General features: G+C 45.1%; 1 protein-coding gene across 1 annotated transcript in view; it reads right to left on the minus strand.

Moving 5' to 3' along the window:
* Positions 1-8,214, minus strand: part of LOC128812981 (hydrocephalus-inducing protein-like) — an 85,085-nt gene extending 76,871 nt beyond the window's left edge. Inside the window, exon 1 of the mRNA XM_053987709.1 lies at positions 7,935-8,214. The gene's annotated coding sequence lies outside the window, so the exon portion shown is untranslated. The remainder of the gene's footprint in view (positions 1-7,934) is intronic.
* Positions 8,215-11,959: the final 3,745 nt, after the last annotated feature.

An 11,959-nucleotide genomic window follows, 5' to 3' on the forward strand; every position in this document is an offset into this window, starting at 1 on the left:
GAACCAGAATCATCAGCACCTGTGCTTTGAGTAAAAGAACAGTGATGACAGGAAACATGGCCAAGAAAGGAAACTTAACAAGCTAACTTAATTTCTTTCATTTTGTTAAAGTACATCACTCACGCTTTCCAGTTCCTATTTAGCCATCAGGATGTGCACATGGCACAAGTGACTTTCAGGAAGGATTTGAAGGAGATGACAGTGGTGGATTCAGAAACTAATGCAAGAGGTCATTCTCATGCTTGGGAAGCAGCAAGGAAAAACTGACCTTTCAAATCTCAGCAGGGTGGTGAAGGCTGCTGTCACTGGCAGAGCAGAGGGGATTAGAACTGGTGATTATTTATATGAGACTTATAACTCTCACTTTGGAAAAAAAAAAAACAAAAAAACTCAAATCCTTTCACGCTGTCTCCAAGAGCTTCTACAATTCCAGAACATTCAAACCCAGGAACAAGAGGAGTCTTAGGAGGGTTGTCAATATTCCCCTGTCGCACCATCAAATCAATAAAGTTCTGTCATGGTTGGACACTGGTGCAATGCCAGCGTCCCCATGAAAATGCACCTTCTCTAAATAAATGCTGTGAGATGTTATCAGGAACAGAGCAGAGCAGGCCCAAGCTTAATAACAAAGGAAAAAAACTTTATTAAACTACTACTAATACAGAAAACACATAAACTAAATCTAGGATGAAGACCCTTTAAAACACCCCTCCTCTTCCCAATTTCTAAAAACACTCAGCCATGAACCATCACCTGGGATTCTTGATCAAATTACCACCCTTCAGGTAATCCATACTCAAACTATCAAGGGAGAGAGAAGTCTCTCTTGCACCACAGACCCCCCAGGAAACACAGCTGCCCCCCTGTGTTTCCCTGTCACACATGGCAACCGCCCGGAAAAAAAAATTTGCCAGTGTGACACTCTCCATTCCATGGCACAGTGCTCTCACCACCGTGCATGGACAGACTGCTCATAGGGCTCCTTTAAGGATGCTTTGCCACAGACCCAAAGATACAACAGTTCAGTTTCTCATCCTGGGACTACAGTCCCCCCCATTTTCCCCTGGGGCCGAGGGGTCCAAAAACAGGACTCATCTTCTTCCCGAAGACAGAGGGTATCACCATTCCCTCTTCAGCTTTCTTCGTTTCTCGCCGTTCTTGTGCTGTTCAAAGCTGAAACAGGTCTCCCTGGGTCACCACTGCATCCCCCTAAAATGCAGTCTCCATTGCAGGAGAGTTTGGTTCAGTCCATGGCTAACAAGAAAAGTCCAGCCAAAAGCTACTTCATCATCTCCTCCCACCTAAATATTTCTTCTTCTAACATCTCAGGTCCCGGACTTACTCTCTTCCACTACAAATCAAGGAGGAGTAATACTTTTACAAAGCCCTCATTTCCTGGAAAGGGTTAAAAGTTCAGACTCCCTGGACGGCTGATATCTCGGTCCGGTGTTCCGCCTCCCACGCTGGCCATCCCCCCCCCCGCCTTCTCCTTCTCCTCTGCCGGCAAATTTCTAGGTGCCGCCAGGCTCTCTGTCTCTTTCCCTCTTGGGGGGGGGGGGCAAAGGCATCTTCGCTTCTCTCCACCCTTCTGTCCACAGGAGCTGGCTCGGTTCCAGACCCTCAGCCCCTCGGCCTACCTGGACAAGGCTGCGTGGCTTCCCCTCCCCCACCCAGCCCATGGCTGGGCAGGGGGGGAGTCTGCACTCTCTGACGACCGGAACCAAAAGAGAGAATTCTCCTGGGAGTTCTTGCTTTTAACCCCCTGTGTTCTCAGAGGCGTGTCTATACTTTCAGTGGTCACTCCAGGTGCCAGTATCCAAACTTGACCACTGATTGGTTTGACCCGACTTCCTGGAAAAAATTCACTTCCATGTCAAACCACGACAAGTTCAAACCACTGTAAAACACAGGGGAAAAAAAAAAAATCAAGACTATTACCACAGATCAAAGTAGAGAAGGAAAACTTGACCCGAGTGATGGGACAGCCAGAAAACTCCAGGGCAGCATTAAAAAGCTGGGCCCTGCAGGGTCATGGGACCCAGCAGACATTCCCACTCTTGGGATGCTGAGCCTTGGGCAGGGAGCGCACGTGCCAGGTCACCACAGCTGCCAGCAGCCCCAGACTGCTCAGCAGTCACACAGGGCATTTCAGAATTCAAGACAGTGAAACGCTGTGATTGCTACAAATGCACTACTAGCTGGCAAGTAAAGCCAGGTCAATTTAAGAAGAAAAGCCCAAGCCTCACACATTATAGTTATTTTGGGCTAGGAGCCACATGATCTAACTCTCCTAACCTTTGATGTGACCCCAGGAATGCATCTTGTGTTTGTCTGAGGCGGGAGTCCAAACTCTGGCATGAACTTACGAAGTTACCAGATAGGCTTTTGTTTTAAAACTGTGCCTTCCTGGATCACGTTTGAATGTTTTTTCAAAAGTTATTAAGGTCTTTGAAGTCCTCAGGTCTGATGCTCAGAAAAAAATACAAGTCTTTCCCTGCAGTCTCAGCTTTGCAAAAATCCTAAAGCACTTTTGCATTGTTTTTTGTATGCAATTTTATTACAGAAAATTTTGTGGTTTTCTAGGCAGCTACCAAAAAAAAAAAAAAAAGAAAAAAAAAAGGCACCACTTATCTACTATGTGCATATATTGATTACTGCTGGCCTTAATGACATAGTTAAAACTTTAAAACTCCTAACTAGCTGAAATACACTTCAGCATTGATCCATTGTTCCGAAACACAGCCCTGTTTTTATGGTCAGCCAAGCACACAGCCGGTCCTACTCACACATGGGATACCAGCAACTGCCTGGATGTGTCACATTACTGATGGGCACAAGGATTTATTAGCTGCAGCTTTAGTCAGATACTAATCAAGACACAGACAGACTGAACAGACCCAACAAATTAATAGGCAGAACAGACACCCAGCCCTAGCACGACGACAGCATGGCATTCATGGGATGTAGGTCACTGGGGAGGGGGAAGGAAATCCCACCAAATGTAAGCATGCGTAATTGTGGTGGAGGGTTTAAGAGCAACCTGAACCCACAACTTTCACCATACTCATACACAAAGCTTATAATATCAACCATATGGGAGGTTAAGAGGGGTTTTCACACAGTTAAGCTGGCAAACTTGAAATTATTTTGGAAAGGTCACTTCTTATCCAGTGGGTAAGACCACCTCCTGCATTGCCACTGTGACACTGATATGAAAGAGAAATTCCAAATAGCAAAATGCCTGCAAGGCCACCATAGTTTGGAGAAGAGGAATAAACCAACAAAAATTCCAAAACAAACCACAAACCCAGAAACCTCACAGCACTGATGATGGCAACCTCTGCCTGTGTACATTAACTTCAGCAACAGTCTTTTAAATGCATCTTTCCACACTGCAAGCATTTTACAAAAAGTTAACTTTTCCCGACATTCCTGCAAGAAAAGGCAGATGGAGGCAGGACTGTGATGAGGGAACCTGGGCACGAACACACCCCGTGGTGTCATAACAAGTAGGCAAGAAGGAGACAGGTGGATATGCAAAGACCATTGCTCTTTGCTGCTGACAATGATCACTAATAGATTCCTTCTCATGAAGTCAATTGTCAGGTTTTGAAAAGGCACATGTTCAATTCTGCATCTAATGACATAGTACTGGCAGTTCAGTTCTGTCCTAGTGCCATTTCTTTTCCATCTGTTTTTTCCCCAAAGGGGGATAAAGGGCAGCAACATTATATCAGGAGTTCATCTCTATTACAATGAACTTACAAGACCTCACACTAGAACAGGTGTGATAAGGGAAGAAAAAACACTACACAAGGTAAACAATAATCAAGTCACACGTTCTTATTATTTTAATTACTAGTTGAACCATGGAGTGTTGACCAAGCTTTCTAATAATTTCTAGTCACTTTATAGAGAGTTTCTTCTTCATTCCCTTTCATCTCCTTTATTCTTACATGTTGTGGCATCCCTGCTGCTGTCATACATGCATTTGTTCCTATTCTTCTCCACGTCGAAGGAAGGACAGAAGTTTTATTTTACCTGAGAAATTTGAAGATCAGTAGATCTGAAAGCATGATTATGGTGTACTGGTCAACTCAGCTTTTTTTTTTTTTTTTTTTTTCTTTCCTTTGAATACCCAAGAGGTCCTATACCCAAGATGGATGGCAAGTTTTGTAACTTCACTGAAGATACCCACCTCTTTCATTGGGATTCAATCAACAGCACACTCAGGAAAAGTTTGACTGCACAGAGGATCACAAGAAAATATGTCTCATGAAGAGTGGTAGGTTTAGAGATTAAGCACAATTTATTTCTTGTACTAGTGCAAACCAGGATAGCCTGTTCTGATGAGCAGCCAGAGAAAGTGACTCCTGAACTTTAAGTAAGGGCAGATGCAGAGGGAGAAGTGTAAATGCAAAGCAATCCAGTGACAAACAGTACAGAGCATGTTTTTAATCCTAAATCAAGATCTGGATGCAAATGAAGATAGGGAAGGATATGAATTACCAAGATAAATACATTGACATAGGGGTTCTGCAAGAACCTCCCTGTGACAGAGCAGGGATGTCTCTGTAACCTGCACAAACTGTGCATTACTGCAGGCTGACTTTATCAAATATGGAATTATCCTTGAATCTGAATCTGACTGTCTCAGTCTGCAATGCTCTACCTTTACACCAGGTCCTTTTGAGGGCCTTGAATATTATTCTCTATACTTGTGGTTTAGTTTTGCTGCATTTTTATTTCCCTTTTCTTAAGTGTGGCAACAGTCAATTTGTTTCTCCTTGTTCCATCCCACATACTCAAGGATGCCCAGTACCTTCCACTGCAAAATCCCAAATCATGAAGACCACTCCATGACACGTTGGTTTGAAGAGGTGCTGCTTTTGATCTTATCTCACGGTAAAAATCCACTAAAATTAATTACTGAAATTAATGAAATGCCACAGAGCAAACAAGAGGACCCTGAGTTTTGCATTCTTAAAATCCTTCCTCTTAACCACAGCCAGCAAACGGCCCAATCTTAAAATTAAAAAAAAAAAAAAACAACCAAAAAATAAAACCCAAACCCAGCCATATCTATACATAAGGGAAAGGTTTAAAATTATCAGGTCTCATGTTTTTTTATGCAGAAACCAACACCATATAAACAAGACTGCCTTTAGGAGCAACATTGATTCTCTTCCACTACTCTGTTACAGTTAGGATTTCTTTTATCTGCTCCATTTTTATAACGAGCCTTTATCTCACAGTCACAGAGTCAGAAGGGTCACTTCTGCCTCATTCCTCATAATGCACATGTACAGCAGCACAAGGAAGAAATAATTATAAGAGAAAAAAGAACAACAGAGGGAGGTAATTATAGGACACTATTGCTTATTCACACAACCTATCTGAAATATGGCTTCCATTCACTCCAGCTACTTGTCTCATCTTTTAAACAGTCTGTATCCCAACATTCTGCTGCCTGCAAATTACAATACAAACAAACACAGGGGTTTCAACTGCTTCATCATTATCAATCAAAAATTATTTCAAGAAATATGCACAAGCTGTGACTCATCTTGGTCATCGATGGCTGTTCCATTTCTTAGTCACTGAATAAGCCTAACACATGACTCATCTCAGCTGACACATTTTCAATTGGATCACTGATATTCCAGACCTTCAAAAGAATTATTCATTTGGCTTAGTACTAATAGCAACATCTCCTCCATCTCCTCCAATTCTAGAACCATACTACACAGTGTATACATACAACTTAAGGGGGTCTAAACATGTGATTCAATTGGTTTTACCCACGGGGAATTCAGAGACCACACAGAACTTGCTCTTCTATGGGCATATACTATCTATCAAGCATGTGCATATCCTTCTTCAAATAAAACTTACTTTCCTCCATCAATTTGTTGAGTCTAATAATAATAATCATCATCATCATCATCATCATCATCATCATCATCTCTACTGGTCATCAACTACAAAACTGATTCAACAGAATACGCGTTTTGTAAGAAGTATTGATGACTGGAACAACCCATCTTGCATGTGTTCAGCACTGCCCACATCAACATGTGCCCTGGGCAAAGCCCACCCCTTTCTCACTCGGTCTCCCATGTCCATCATCATCCCAATCAATCCTCTGCATTTACAGGCTTGGGTCAAGAGGATCAGCAAATTGATTTTGCCTTGCCTGGAAGCACAGTTTGGTGACCTGGTGACATTTCAGCCCTGTGGCCATTTCCAGTCAGGAATGACAAGCAGATGCTCTCCAGCCTGCAGGCTTCTCCAGCATGAAGGGAAGCTCCCAAGACACACGGGGCATCGTGCAACCTGGCAGTTACCTGTGGAGCAGCTGAGCCGGTCTTCTGGTGTCAAACAGCACGTGTGCAACTCACACAGCTCTACAGACACTGCAGCCCTGGAGAGCAGCTGCAGCTATGCCTGCACAATTCTATTTTACAGCCAAGTGTTCTTGTGTAGGTAGCTTGCTATTTGTGATACATACACAGATACTGGTTTCATGAAAGTGGAATTCATACAGGTACGGGAAAATGCTGTAAACCCCTGACACATTTAGAGGAATATATCCATGTGCTAATAACATTTTTAGTTTTGCATGTTAACTTTTGTTAACTCAATGGCTGAAGAAAAACCACTCAGGAAACAGAACCATTAGTTCTATTCACTTAGCACAGAATTTCTTGCATTTCCCATTGTGGCTAGTAAAAAGAAAAAAATCCCCAGTACCAAATGTGAATGCAAAAAATCCCAGTCCATTATTAACTAGTACTCATGCAGATTAACGGACATCACTATTTTTCATAGGCAACACCTTGGTAGGGGGAATACTCACAATGGTCACAAACTTTATGAGCCCCATTAAGAACAGGATGGAAAGTACAGCATCTGAACAGATCAAGACACTCAGCTACATTAACCTACCAGGATATTCCAAATCTGAAGCAGATCCACTGATACATGATTCAAAACAAGCTCACTCCCCCATACCGGTAACATTTTAAACACAAGTTCCTTCTAAAGTAAACATCTTGGCCTTCACCTTGGAATTTATCTTCCAGAAGCACCATGTTTTCACATAGCAGAAAAGGACAACAGAAGATAAATCCTTGCCTAGGCAAAATTAATTCACTCTTTGGTAAACATCAAGTTGTGTAGTAAGATCCTAATGTGGCTTCTGTCACTCAAAAAAATTAATCCTATTTTCACAAAGGAACATGTGCACTAAGAACCAGCAATCTAGAAAGAACAGTCTGCTCTGATTGTCAAAAAAAAAAAAAAAAAAAAAAAAAAGCCATCTAGGAAAGCTCGTTTCAGGATGCTGCCAGACCGTAGCCACTTGTCACCTGGACACAGGGACTAACACTGGGAAATTATCTCAAGCTCTGGCCACGCTGCCACAGCAGCTCCGATGAAAAAGGATGCTGACTTAAGTAAGTGATTCCCGGAAGAAAAACAACAGCCAGTGTGTCAGAAGGGAAAGAGGTGCTGAGCAACACGCACAATCTGGCATCCACATTTCTCAGAGAAACCCAAACCCCGAAGGCACTTGGCCAGGCTTTCCCCCCCTTTTCTCCTAGCTGGTAGCGTGAAATACCACTGACAATCTTCTTCCCTTTGCACCTGCTGCCGAGCGCACACAAACCCCGCTGCCCGCCCCGGACCGGGAGCCCGGAGCTCAGCGCTGAGCCGGCGGTCCCGGCGCCGCCGGGGAAGGGACGGGGCGGCGGCTGCCGGGAGCGGGGCTCCCCCGCGGGGAAGCCACAGGTGAGGGAAATCGGCGCCAGAGCCGGGGGCTGCGGGGCTCGTACGGCGCGCTCCGAGCGCAGGGATGCCCGGGGTGGCAGCGCGGGCACCCCGCACCCGCCCGCGCCCCCGGGGGAAGGAGAGGGCGAGGGGCGATACTGGACCAGGCTTTGACGCGGATCTTCAGCTCGCCCTCCTGCGGCTCCGGCATGGCTTTCTTGGACACGCGGAGCTTGTTGAGCCCCCCGAAGGCGGAGAGCACCACGGCTCGCATCTCCTTGGCGTCCCCGGCGCGCAGGCTGCCGCCCGCGCCGCCCTCGGCCGCCTCCCTGCCGCCCTCCTTGTCGATCATCTGCTCCGTCTCCTCGGCTCGCTGCGCTCCCTCCTTGGCCATGGCGGGGCTGCGGCGGCTCCCGCGGCGCCGCCGTGCGAGGCCGGTGCCGCCGTGTGGAATGGCCGCGGAGCCGCCGGGGCCCGCCCGCCGCACTGCACCGGCTGCGCAGCGCCCTCCGCCCCGCGCCGCCCCCGCGCCGCCCGCGCCCGCCGGCCCGGGCAGCGCCCGCAGCAGCCCCCGGCACGGAATCACAGAACCAGGCCGGTTGAAAGGATCTCTGAGATCACACAGTCCAACTTTGTAACCCGTATCCACCTGGTCACCCAGACCACGGCGCTGAGAGCCACGTCCAGTCCTTCGACACCTCCAGGGGTGGGGACTCCACGACCTCCCCGGTCAGCCCATTGCAATGTCTAATCGTCTTTCTGTGAAGAAATTCTTCCCGATGTCCAGCCTCAACTCCCCCTGGTACAGCTTTAGTAAGCCCTGTCACTTGTTACGTGGGAGAACAGCCCGATCCCCACCTGGCTCCGCCCTCCTTCCGGGTAGTTGTAGAGAGGGATAAGATCACCCCTGACTGAGTCTCTTCTCCAGGCTGAACAGTCACCTTAGGCCAGCGCAGAGCCCAAAGCCCGCTGAGCTGAGTGTGAGGCCAGGCTGTCTGATTGGACCAGCCACCCTCTGTGCCCCAGAGCTCGTGGCACTGTGGATTAAATCTTCACTCGAGATGCCCGGGTCTTGATCCTCGCTGGGGAGCCCAGTGTGCAGAGTCACACCTTCCCTGTTCCTTGTCCTGAAGCTCTTCTTGGGCCCAGCTCAGTGAGCACTCTTAGCGTCAGAAGAACCATGCAGGCGGGCAGCTGCCTCACGACTGACACACACCTTTGCAGCAAGAAACACAAGCTTGAGACTCTGCTGTAGAGCACTTTTAAGCCTTTATACAACAGCTCTTTAGCTGGTGATCAATGCTGGTCTTTGTTGGCTCCTGTGGGGAGCTAAATCCTTTAATATGAGCACAGGGTGTCCTGCAAGGCACCCATCCACCAGAGCTCCCTGGGACTGTCTTGGTTTGGGTGCCTAAAGAGGCTTGGACATCAGCCACTTAGCCCTGTGTTAATGAGGGGCAGTGCCTGCAGCCTCCCCTGGGGCAGCCGAGCGTGGATTTTGGGGGGATCACTAGTTGTGGTTCCATGATGTCAGTATTAGATCCCTGTACCAATTTGTGGATGGCCCCACGGTTTGAGTAAATCAGCCTAAAATGATGCATGTATTTATGGAGTTCCAAATTTCACTGCAGCATGCTGTGTGTGTAGCGAGTGATCCTGCAGACCTCCCTGTGGGTACAGTTCTTCCATCAAACCACACCTGCCGGTGGCAACTGAGATCCTAAGAAGCTTCAGGACCTCTCTGTCATCTGTTGGGGATTATGACCACCCTCTCTTTAGGCTGTGGAGTTGTAGTGGTCAGAGTTCATCAGTACCCCTTAATTTCACAATGTGCATTTATTTAATCTTGAGTCATGTATTCTGTGTTCAAGTATTTGAAGGAAGCCAAAACTGTTGGAAGGATCTTAGCTATAACACATAATGGGGTAAAACATTTTCCTTAAGTAACAAAGTGAGATAGCGGAAGAATGGTGAGAATTTTCCTATTCCTTTGCAATTTTTTTTTTTTTTCCTCTGTAGTCTGTGAAAACTTTTAGATAACGTATTTTTAAAAGGCCATTTCTGAGAATTTGTCATCTAAGCCTGCCATAAATGAAGCAGTAAATAAATACTTGTTAGGAGAAAATGAGAAATAGTACTAACCTCGGGGAAGCTTCAATAAGTCCATTACCTCAAGAAGTTCAAGCAGATGTTTTCAAAAGTGAAGTCTGATGCCTCAAAAACCACTTAAGTTGTCCTTAAGATATGTTTTGACAAAGACTCAGAACCAGCTCATTAGCACCATCAAGAATTTTATGTGTGACATATTAAAGCAATGCCATTCACTTCTGTCCAAGTATCAGTATGTCGAAAGATCCAACTGTTTTAAAGATCAGGAAGCTTTTTTCTCCCTTGCTCCCGTGGTAATATCATGAATATCCCTTCCCTGTTCCCTGCACTTGGCTATTTCAGTGCTGTAATGGGGAATACAAGGTTTTGTCACTTTAGATCTGGCCATTTGAATGCATGACCAAGCAGGCAGCAGCTGAATAAAGAATAACATGCACTTGTCTCCAAAAGATTCACTCTGCTGGCATCTTGTTACAGTTCTGACTCAAATGAATGGTGAAGCAGAGAGTGACTGGGGCAAGTAAAGCAGATAACATATGGCAACTAAGTGACATCCAGAATGATGAAGAGACTAGGGGATAGCTCACTCGCATCACTCCAGCAGTCTGCAAGAGCCAGAGAAGTGAATCTGGGCCTTCAAACTGCATTTGTTTTGCAATGGTTTGTGAGTCTTCTGATTAAGCCTCCCCATACTGATTTAAAGCTATCTCTATTACCCCTTGGTCCTGAACCAAAAGTAATTTATCCTAAATACCTTAACTGTGTACTGTTTGCAAGTCAAAATGTTGAAGGATGGCCATTTTGTAGAAACATGACGTATGGTAGAACCAGTAATTGCACAGGTCAATTGTGGCAACTGAAGTAATGTGTAGCAGATATTTTTGCATAATATGATTCCATTAGTTTGATTTAATTCCTGAGCACTTCTTTAAGAATATTTGATGACGCAGTACAGAAGCATACACTGATGTAAAAGCAGGATTTATTCTGACAGTGGACTGTAAATTTAACCACCCTAGAGACAGGCTGCAGGATGGCCATTCATATCACTTAAGCCTTCAGTAAAAGCATTCCAGTGGTGGCTTTCCACTGACTTCAGCAGCCGGTGATTGGACCTGTAAAGGTGAAAACAGAGAACTCAGTTTGATGAGTATAGACAAGCAGCGACAATATTAATGAACATGCTGTGAGAACCTGAGCAAAAGGGAATTAAGAGTTCTTTCATCACCTTCTGTACCTGCTGATCAAGCTGGGGATATCTCTTCTTCGAGAAAGTGATGTTTAAACTGCTGTGCAGAAAGGAAGGGAAATGGAGCAGTGTACTTGTGGATAAATGCTGCCAGTTGCAGTCAACATTTCCTCCCGATTCAGATCTTTTACTTTCAGAACATAAAGTTCCTTCATTCAGCCAAGGAACCTATATATGACTGCATCAGATACTGTTTTGAGGGTTCATGCCTGAATTTCATGGTGTGGAGCAGCCATTCAGGATAAATCTGACTGTAGTATTGCCATACTTCTGGAGGAAGTTAGAGGAAGCATTTGAAGTTGCTACTGGAAACAAAGACTCAGTGGAAGGTTGATCAAAAAGTGAAGGAGATGAGCTAAATGCAAGGTTTGATGCTGTGTGGAGATCAAACCAAACCAAACCAAACCAAACAACCCTTGGACTATTGTGCAAAAGAAATATCCCCCACTAGATACTCGTGACGTACTTGACACCACTTCATTTTGGAAGAACAATGAGGTTTGTGTTCAAGAAGGACTTGATGTCTTTGTATCAGTTTCCATTCTTAACAGGAACAAGAAGACCTGACTAAGGGCTAATCCCTTTGCTCAAAGGAAGTAACACATAAATGGCAAAAACAAATCCTTAGTTAGAATGCAATTTTTATCTCAGTAATTTTCTCTGGAGCATAAATCATGTTTTGCTTTTAGAATAAAGTATTATAAACATTTTTGTTAGGTTAAATTATTTATTTTTCTAGTAGTTACAAATTCAATTAGAAAATCATAAGTGATGTATATGTTCTGGCTGCTTTAATGCATAGTCAAGGCAGTTTTTAACACATTGAGTTCC

This window comes from Vidua macroura, chromosome 11, assembly GCF_024509145.1.
Source record: "Vidua macroura isolate BioBank_ID:100142 chromosome 11, ASM2450914v1, whole genome shotgun sequence".
NCBI classification, from domain to species: Eukaryota; Metazoa; Chordata; class Aves; order Passeriformes; family Viduidae; genus Vidua; species Vidua macroura.